Raw genomic sequence first — 10,701 nt, forward strand, 5'->3', positions numbered from 1 at the left:
ATGGACTGGTCATAGCAAGCACCCTCTTCCAACAACACAAGAGAAGACTCTACATGTGGATATCACCAGGTGGTCAACACCAAAATCAGATTAATTTTGTTGTTTGCAGCCAAAGATCGAGAAGCTCTATACAGTCACCAAAAATAAGACCAGGAGCTGATGGTGGCTCAGATCATGAACTCCTTATTGCCAAATTCAGACTGAAATTGAAGAAAGTAGGGAAAACCACTAGACCATTCAGGTATGACCTAAATCAAACCCCTTATGATTATACAGTGGAAGTGAGAAATAGATTTAAGGGCCTAGATCTGATAGATAGAGTGCCTGATGAACTATGGAATGAGGTTCATGACATTGTACAGGAGACAGGGATCAAGACCATCGCCATGGAAAAGAAATGCAAAAAAGCAAAATGGCTGTCTGGGGAGGCCTTACAAATAGCTGTGAAAAGAAGAGAAGCAAAAAGCAAAGGAGAAAAGGAAAGGTATAAGCACTGAATGCAGAGTTCCAAAGAATAGCAAGAAGAGATAAGAAAGCCTTCCTCAGAGATCAGTTCAAAGAAATAGAGGAAAACAACAGAATGGGAAAGACTAGAGATCTCTTCGAGAAAATTAGCGATGCCAAGGGAACATTTCATGCAAAGATGGGCTCGATAAAAGACAGAAATGGTATGGACCTAACAGAAGCAGAAGATATTAAGAAGAGGTGGCAAGAATACACAGAAGAGCTGTACCAAAAAGTCTCCATGACCCAGATAATCACGATGGTGTGATCACTCACCTAGAGCCAGATATCCTGGAATGTGAAGTCAAGTGGGCCTTAGAAAGCATCACTACGAACAAAGCTAGTGGAGGTGATGGAATTCCAGTAGAACTATTCCAAATCCTGAAAGATGATGCTGTGAAAGTGCTGCACTCAATATGCCAGCAAATTTGGAAAACTCAGCAGTGGCCACAGCACAGGAAGGTCAGTTTTCATTCCAATCCCAAAGAAAGGCAATGCCAAAGAATGCTCAAACTACCGCATAATTGCACTCATCTCACACGCTAGTAAAGTAATGCTCAAAATTCCCCAAGCCAGGCTTCAGCAATATGTGAACCATGAACTTCCTGATGTTCAAGCTGGTTTTAGAAAAGGCAGAGGAACCAGAGACCAAATTGTCAACATCCGCTGGATCATGGAAAAATCAAGAGAGTTCCAGAAAAACATCTATTTCTGCTTTATTGACTATGTCAAAGCCTTTGACTGTGTGGATCACAATAAACTGTGGAAAATTCTGAAAGAGATGGGAATACCAGAACACCTGACCTGCCTCTTGAGAAATCTGTATGCAGGTCAGGAAGCAACAGTTAGAACTGGACATGGAACAACAGACTGGTTCCAAATAGGAAAAGGAGTACGTCAAGGCTGTATATTGTCACCGTGCTTATTTAACTTCTATGCAGAGTACATCATGAGAAACGCTGGACTGGAAGAAACACAAGCTGGAATCAAGATTGCTGGGAGAAATGTCAATAACCTCAGATATGCAGATGACACCACCCTTATGGCAGAATGTGAAAATGAACTGAAGACCCTCTTGATGAAAGTGAAAGAGAAGAGTGAAAAAGTTGGCCTAAAGCTGAACATTCAGAAAACAAAGATCACGGCATCTGGTCCCATCACTTCATGGGAAATAGATGGGGAAACAGTGGAAATGGTGTCACACTTTATTTTGGGGGGCTCCAAAATCACTGCAGATGGTGACTGCAGCCATGAAATTAAAAGATGCTTACTCCTTGGAAGAAAAGTTATGACCAACCTAGATAGCATATTCAAAAGCAGAGACATTACTTTGCCAACAAAGTTCCGTCTAGTCAAGGCTATGGTTTTTCCAGTGGTCATGTATTGATGTGAGAGTTGGACTGTGAAGAAGACTGAGTGCTGAAGAATTGATGCTTTTGAACTGTGATGTTGGAGAAGACTCTTGAGAGTCCCTTGGACTGCAAGGAGATACAACCAGTCCATTCTGAAGGAGATCATGGGATCACAAAGAGTCAGACATGACTGAGCGCCTGAACTGACTGACTGACCACTTTATAGACAGATAAATTGAGCCTAAGATAAATATTGAAAATTTATAATAAATATATAAGAAATCAACTTCTGAAATAGTCAGTTTTTCAAGGAACTAAGGTATTTGCATGGCCACTGTCTCAGTGCCATCATGACATCCTTGTTCCTTAGACTGTATATCATGGGATTAAACACAGGCATCACAATCGTGTAGAAGAGAGAAAGTACTTAGTCGGTTCCTGCTGAGCCTTGGGTCTTGGGTCTTAAATATGTGATAAGGCCTGATCCAAAGAACAATGCCACAACCATAAGATGAGAGGAGCAGGTAGAAAAGGCTTTGCCCTGACCTATGGCTGATGGCAATTTAAAGACTGTGGAGATGATTTTGCCATAAGAGGCAAGTATCAACAGAAATGGAACCAAAACAAACAGCACAGCAACTGTGGAGACCAACACTTCATTCAGAAAAGTGTCCCCACAGGCCAGCTTGAGTATGGGAGAGATGTCACAGAAGAAGTGGTTGATGAGGTTAGAACCACAAAAGGGCAGAAAGAAAATCTAGCCTATCTGGCCTATTTGGATTGGGATTCCACTGATCCAGGAGCCAGGCACTAGCTGGATAAACACCCTGTAGTTTATGACTAGAGGATAGCGCAGAGGGCTACAAATTCCATCACGGCCAGAAGGAAGCACTCAGTGGCCCCAAGTATAAGAATGAAGCACATTTATGTGACACACGCAACTAAAGAAATCGTTCTTCTTTGTGTCCAAAGACTCGTGAGCATTCTGGGGAGTGTAACAGACACACAGCAGATTTCCAAAAGGGAAAAATTGCCAAGGAAAAAATACATGGGGGTCTGGAGACCAGGGTCTAGTTTTGTTATCAGAAATATGATGCCATTGCCCATCAAGATAATTATATAGATGAGTAAGAACCGTCCACATAAAAACCCCTGGAGATGAGGAACATCAGCAAAGTCCAGGAGAACAAACTCCATCAGTTTAGTGAGATTACCTTCTGGTGCTTTTTCTTGGTGATCCATCTGTGAAAAAGGGTAAATGTATTATCTGCTTTTTATTTTTACCATCAAGGGTCAGTGCCTGTTTTATAAATTGTATCAGGATATCCAGATTGATTTCCATGATCAATGCAATTGTTTCTAATTTAAGAATTTTATTATGTATGCATTTCCCCTTTCTCAGTTTATAATCCATGTGTTATCACCATACACTCTTCCTTGAAATATCTTTTAGGGCATTCTTTCCGAATACAGTCCAATGTCAAAAAAGTTAAAGTGTTAGTTATTCAGTCATGTCTGACTCTCTGATCCCATGGACTGTAGCCCGCCAGGCTCCTCTGTCCATGGGATTTCATAGGCAAGAATACTGGAGTGGGTTGTCATTCCCTTCTCCAGGAGATCTTTCCTACCCAGGGATCAAACCCAGTCTCCTGCACTGCAGGTGGATTCTTTACTACCTGAGCCACCAGGGAAGCCCCAAATGCCCTGATTGGCACAGGCTTTGGACAAATTGATAGTTATTGAAAATAGAACCACAACTTTGCCATATGATCTCAGTTTTAAATATTTACATCATTTTGTGGCCATGTTTCATGGTTTGCGGGATCTTAGTACCCCAACCCAGAGAAGGCAATGGCACCCTGCTCCAGTACTCTTGCCTGGAAAATCCCATGGATGGAGGAGCCTGGTAGGCTGCAGTCCATGGGGTCGCTAAGAGTTGGGCATGACTGAGCGACTTCACTTTCACTTTTCACTTTCATGCATTGGAGAAGGAAATGGCAACCCACTCCAGTGTTCTTGCCTGGAGAATCCCAGGGACTGGGGAGCCTGGTGGGCTGCCATCTATGGGCTCGCACAGAGTCGGACAGGACTGAAGCGACTTAGCAGCAGCAGCAGCAGTACCCCAACCAGACATTGAACCTCAGGCTGATGGCAGTGAAAGTACAGAGTCCTAACCATTGGGCTGCTAGGGAATTCCCTTAAATATTTACATTTTTTGACAATTTTATTGTATTTCTCTACGACTTTATGTACTTCAGTAGAACTATTAATATAACAGAAATTATCTTCCTTATATATTTTCAGCTACGTATTTAAATTCTTCATTTCCCTTCCTTCACTTGATGATCTTGATCATACATGTTGTTATATACAATTCACATTATTAGGCGGTTTGCAAAAAATTAGAGAATATTTGATTGTACATAGGGGAATAAAATACATATATTTCAGTAAGATACTATGTGGGGGCTATCAGAGAATTTCATTCCGGAAAAGTTGTGTGGGAATAGATACAGATAGAAGCAATTAAGAGGGTCACTTTGGGAAAACAGGGGTCACCTGGAATGTGTTCACTAGCTGTGTAACTTCCTGTCATGCTTTACCCTGTGTTCTGTATGCATCTCTGATGTCTTTGTTGTTCCTCGAAAATAATAATAATTCAGATAACAGTTTCTAAACTCACTTTTCTTGAGCTAGGATATTGAGATTTAGCAAAGATGGATACATTGATCATTTGCACATTGGTATTGTGATTGCAAATCAGTGCTTATTTTTTTTATTTTATTTTATTTTTAAACTTTAAAATATTGTATTAGTTTTATCGAAATGAATCCGCCACAGGTATACCTGCGTTCCCCATCCTGAACCCTCCACCCTCCTCCCTCCCCTCCCCTCCCTCTGGGTCGTCCCAGTGCACCAGCCCCAAGCATCCAGTACCGTGCATCGAACCTGGACTGGTGACTCGTTTCATACATGATATTATACATGTTTCAATGCTATTTTCCCAAATCTCCCCACCCTCTCCCTCTCCCACAGAGTCCATAAGACTGATCTATACATCGGTGTCTCTTTTGCTGTCTTGTACACAGGGTTATTGTTTCCATCTTTCTAAATTCCATATATATGCGTTAGTATACTGTATTGGTGTTTTTCTTTCTGGCTTACTTCACTCTGTATAATAGGTTCCAGTTTCATCCATCTCATTAGAACTGATTCAAATGTATTCTTTTTGATGGCTGAGTAATACTCCATTGTGTATATGTACCACAGCTTTCTTATCCATTCATCTGCTGATGGACATCTAGGTTGCTTCCATGTCCTGGCTATTATAAACAGTGCTGCGATGAACATTAGGGTACACATGTCTCTTTCCCTTCTGGTTTCCTCAGTATGTATGCCCAGCAGTGGGATTGCTGGATCATAAGGCAGTTCTATTTCCAGTTTTTTAAGGAATCTCCACACTGTTCTCCATAGTGGCTGTACTAGTTTGCATTCCCACCAACAGTGCAAGAGAGTTCCCTTCTCTCCACACCCTCTCCAGTATTTATTGCTTGTAGACTTATGGATTGCAGCCATTCTGACTGGCATGAAATGGTACCTCATAGTGGTTTTGATTTGCATTTCTCTGATAATGAGTGCTTTAGAGCATCTTTTCATGTGTTTATTAGCCTTCTGTATGTCTTCTTTGGAGAAATGTCTATTAGTTCTTTGGCCCATTTTTTGATTGGGTCATTTATTTTTCTGGAGTTGAGCTGTAGGAGTTGCTTGTATATTTTTGAGATTAGTTGTTTGTCAGTTGCTTCATTTGTTATTATTTTCTCCCATTCTGAAGGCTGCCTTTTCACCTTGCTAATAGTTTCCTTTGTTGTGCAGAAGCTTTTAAGTTTAATTAGGTCCCATTTGTTTATTTTTGCTTTTATTTCCAATATTCTGGGAGGTGGGTCATAGAGGATCCTGCTGTGATGTATGTCGGAGAGTGTTTTGCCTGTGTTCTCCTCTAGGAGTTTTATAGTTTCTGGTCTTACATTGAGATCTTTAATCCATTTTGAGTTTATTTTTTAAATCATACTTAAGTTTGAATCCTAACTCCATTATTTATCACCTGTTATATTAAGTAATTATTTAAATTTTCTGTTTGCTTTCTTGAGATAATTAAACATTATGTTGTTGATAAAATTACCTATTACTTTTAATATGTTTATACATAAATTATGCTCCTATAATTATTAATATGGTATAATGTTCTTAAATCTTTAGTTTCCAGGGTTGTAACACACTCCCTAGAAAAATTATTTTTTGTAGAGTTAATGAGTTACTCACTGATGATTACTTTTTTCCATTTTTTTTCCTTTCATCAGAGCCAGAAGTAGGATACGGTGTTACCTAAATAAGGAATGAGACTCCTCTAGTACAGAATCTCAGAGCACGCACTCAGTTTCAGGGCTAACTCTGCATTGCACCATTATTAAATTGATGCCTCCTTAAATATTGCACTCCAGACATCACTTGACTCAGCATGAGTCCCAGCCCTGCTTCTCATTTCCCTACCCTTTATGTTTCAAGTTTTTCCATGCAAGCATAGTCTAAACATAGTGTCATGGACGAAAAATACAATCCTGACCGTTGGGAGCCGCATTAGGCATTACTGACAAAATGGAGGCACAGCCCCAGACCCCTGTCCTCATTCTGCAGGCACGGTCCTGGGATGAAGGAGTTAGGCCTTGTAATTCTGATTTGTCTTTTCCTCTTCTCGGCTGAGTTGACTGAAAAAGAATATTAAGGTTCTTATTGTTCTTGAAAGGAGCATGAGAAGGCACAAAGCCTTCTGCAGCTGTGCTCAGAGAATAATTCATGAAGTTAATCATTGACATTTGTTTAAGGACTTTTACAAAAGAGTGTTCCAGGATGATCACAGAGGCCACAGCTTGAGGCCATGGGAGGGATTGCTATCTGAAGCCTATTTGTGAGGAAAATGTTTATGGCAAAGGAGTTTAATGAATTTAGGGCTTAAAAATAATTAAAATAATTAGAAGTTAAAGATTTAAGGAATGTTGTAAAGTTAGCATATTTTACTATAGCTTATAGAAGTTAGGAATTTTAGAGACACTATAGCTAGAAGCCTTTTTAAGAGATAGTGAGCTCAGGATGTCACCAGCAAACAGGATTTAGGAAGATAAGTAGTAAACTGAGGAATGTAGCATGAGTGAGTGAGTGAGTGAAGTCGTTCAGTTGTGTCCGACTCTTTGCGACCCCGTGGACTGTAGCCCACCAGGCTCCTCCGTCCATGGGATTCTCCAGGCAGGAATACTGGAGTGGGTTGCCATTTCCTTCTCCAGGGGCTCTTCCTAACCCAGGGATCAAACCCAGGTCTCCCACATTGCAGGCAGAAGCTTTAACCTCTGAGCCACCAGGGAAATCCACCAGGGAACTCATGTAGCATGGGTTACAATGTAATCACAAGTTAACTATAGGGCACATTAGAGGAGGTAAATAATAAATAATAAGGCTGATTCCGAGAGAATCACTGAAGCAGGAACTCTGTTTGAAGAGCAACAATGATTTATGGAGATAATAAATCTGGGAGAGTGGGAACTGAAAATGTCAAACCTCTGACCTAATGTTTTTGTAAAAGTATAAAAAAGAATCTTAAACTTGAAATAAATGGGCAGTCCAAAAGAAAACTGAGAGGCTGTCTCATTCGCCAACACCGTCCATCTTTTCAGGTTGAATCCCTGGCTGCTGGAGCTGGACTCCAGCACCTGACAAGATGGCCTGCAATCGAATCACGGCTTCACTTGCCAGCTGTGTAACAAACTGCTTAATCTCCATGTGCCATAGATCACTTGGCTGCAAAACTGACTAACAGTTGTACCAACAGTTAGGATTGCTATATGAATTAATTCATTTGATACATGTAAAGAAACTTAAAGTTGTTTGGGCATTCATAGAAAATCTATTTGAAAGCTAGCTATTATTGTTTTTATTAAAAGCTAAATTTTGTTCTTCTAAATTTCACTCTTTGCTTTAACAGTATGAAAAACTGCTCTCTAATTTACTTTGATTTGGTATCACATGGTTAATGTGGGAATTAAATAAGATATTAAAACAATCATCACAGTGTTATAAAAATCCAAGACTCTTAGATGTGAATTCTCCATGAATTTTCTGCCAATAATTTAATAATATTATCACCTCCACTCTGTAGAACTAACAGGGAGAGCACCCATGACTTTGGAGCACACAGTGTTGCAATTTCGCTCATTCCTTTCATATACTGTTTTTCTTTCCCACTGATATTGCATGATCTAGGATCTAAGTGTCACACGAGTGTATGTTCCTCGGTTCTTTGTCTCGTCACAACAAAGATTTGGAGCAACGGACATTAAAGCCCTCGGCGCATCACAGCTCTCGGGTCTTGGACAAACTGTGTTACAGCTCTTAGGCAAATCAGTGTTACAGCTCTATTTTATTTAGAAGATAGCAGGAGAATCCAAGACTGGAAGAGAAGGGAGTGGAGGAGTGCGTGGGGAGGGAGAAAGAGAGAGAGAGAGAGAAAGAGAGAGAGAGCGCGCGCGCACATGCACGCGGGAGAGAGAGTCCGAGAGAAAGCGCTTTGGCTCCTCCTTTTATATGTTTCTTCCTCCACCTGGGCCTGCCCTATGCAAATTGGGCTTAGCCAGGAGTGCTGTTTGTTCTTCCTGAAGTTTTCACTCTGGTCCTCGGACCTTCCTTGTCTTTTAGCCACCGCCATTTTGGACTCCTTTTCCCTATTCTACCTACCTAACATTCCCCCCTCAAGAGATGGGGGGCTCAATTCTTTGGGAATAGGGGCATCGAGGTCTTTCTGGCTACTTCCTGGTGAACTGGGGCGGCGAGGGGTATTGGGCCTCCCCCTCTTGCTAGTCTCAATCTTCAGAGTCCTTATAGCGGTGTCCAAGGGTGTGTGATATTTTCCGTGGTCAGCTGTAGTTTTATATCTTTGTTGAACTGGCACTGCATGTTGTAGCTGGTTGACCTGGGCAGAGACAAAACAGGTTAGACAATTGACAGTACATGGAATAATCATAAGCATCATCAATATAGCATAACAAGGACTAGTAGGGACATTGGTCAATTTTAAATTCACATTGCCAGGATAAATCAAGTCCCTCCTTGTTCAGGAATCAGAAGATCTATCTCCTGTCTGTCTTGGAGTACAGTCTCTGTCAAGCTGTGTTGACTCCTTAGAGTTATCCTGAGAAATCTTATCCCCAGAAACCAGATTTTGGGGGTGTTCATTAGAATGACACTCATTGGTAGTTCTGAATAGGTATCTGAGATCTCCCAGGGGCTCACAGGTGTATTGAGTGTCCTCTTCTGTTTTCTTCCATGGCTTGACTCGTGAGTAGTGAATCCAGGAGTCATGTCCTGGTACCTTGACTGCTGTGGGGGTAGAAAGTATTACAGGGTAGGGGCCCTTCCATGTGGGCTGGAGTTGAGCCTTTGGGGACCCATCTTTCCAGACTTTAATTAGGACTTGAGTTCCTGGAGCACATAGTGGTGACTCTTTAGAATCTTTTGGGTCCTGGTTCATACCCCACAAGCGTATATCCTGTTGGAATTGCCCAATGGCCATGGTATAAGACTGGAGGGTCTGAACCTCTGGATCTAGGAAGAGGTCATTGACATAAACAAAAGGTCTCCCACATAGCATCTCATAAGGACTAAGACCAACCTGTTCCTTAGGGGCAATGCAGGTGTGGAGGAGAGCTATTGGTAAAGCCTCCTTCCATCCCAGGGAGGTCTCCTGGGTTATCTTTTTTATCTCTGATTTTAAGAATTGATTGGCTCTTTCTACTTTTCCTGAAGATTGAGGCCTCCAGGCACAATGGAGATAATAAGTAATGCCCAATGCTTTCGAGACTCCTTGGGTGACCTTAGAAGTAAATGATGTCCCATTGTCACTTTGTAATGACCTGGGCAGGCCAAATCTTGGAATGATTTCATGGAGCAATTTTTTTACCACCTCCTCAGCCTCCTCAGTCCGGGTGGGAAAGCCTTCAATCCATCCTGTGAATGTATCTATCATAACTAATAGGTATTTATACCCTTGAGAAACTGGCATCTGGGTGAAGTCCATCTGTCAGTCCTCTCCTGGGTAGGCCCCACGTCTTTGGATGGGCTGGGCCAGCTGGGGTCTTCGAGCTCCTTGGGGTTTGTTTAATTGGCAAGTGGGACAAGAGGAGACCGCCTGTCTTATAGTTGTTTGGAGGCCTGTTCCTCTGAAGGACCTTTCTAGTAATCTTTGGAGGGCCTTTTCTCCTAAATGAGTAGTGGCATGTAAGGAGTTAACCAACTTCCATTGGAGGTTTCCAGGCAGAAAAAGGAGTCCCTCCTTTTGGAACCACCCCATATGATCTTCTTGAAAGCCCTCGCTCTTAGCTTTAAGAGTCTCACCTTCAGTATATGAAGGAGTTTCTGGCAAATTAGTCTGTGGAACTAAGGTGGCAATCCCTATTAGGTCATGGTTCTGTAATGCTGCTCTCCTAGCTGCCTGATCAGCTGCTTGGTTCCCTCGTGCCACTTCCGTGTTCCCTTTTTGGTATCCTTTACAGTGGGAGACTGAAACCTCAGTAGGCAGATGGACTGCCTCCAAGAGTTGAAGAATCTGATCACCATATTTGATTGGGGACCTTTGGGTGGTCAAGTGGCCCCTTTCTTTCGAAACAGCCGCATGTGCATGTAGCACCAGAAAGGCATACTTGGAGTCAGTGTAAATGGCTATTCTTTTTCCTTTTCCCAGCTCTAAAGCTCGAGTCAGGGCTATGAGCTGAGCTAATTGGGCTGAAGTACCTGGTGGCAGAGG

The 10,701-nt window shown here is 41.9% G+C and overlaps 1 pseudogene; it reads right to left on the reverse strand.

The window, feature by feature from the left end:
* Positions 1–2,154: 2,154 nt before the first annotated feature.
* Positions 2,155–8,912, reverse strand: LOC113897864 (annotated as a pseudogene).
* Between the last annotated feature and the right edge of the window lie 1,789 nt (positions 8,913–10,701).

Source organism: Bos indicus x Bos taurus, chromosome 8, assembly GCF_003369695.1.
Source record: "Bos indicus x Bos taurus breed Angus x Brahman F1 hybrid chromosome 8, Bos_hybrid_MaternalHap_v2.0, whole genome shotgun sequence".
In the NCBI taxonomy this organism is placed as follows: domain Eukaryota; kingdom Metazoa; phylum Chordata; class Mammalia; order Artiodactyla; family Bovidae; genus Bos; species Bos indicus x Bos taurus.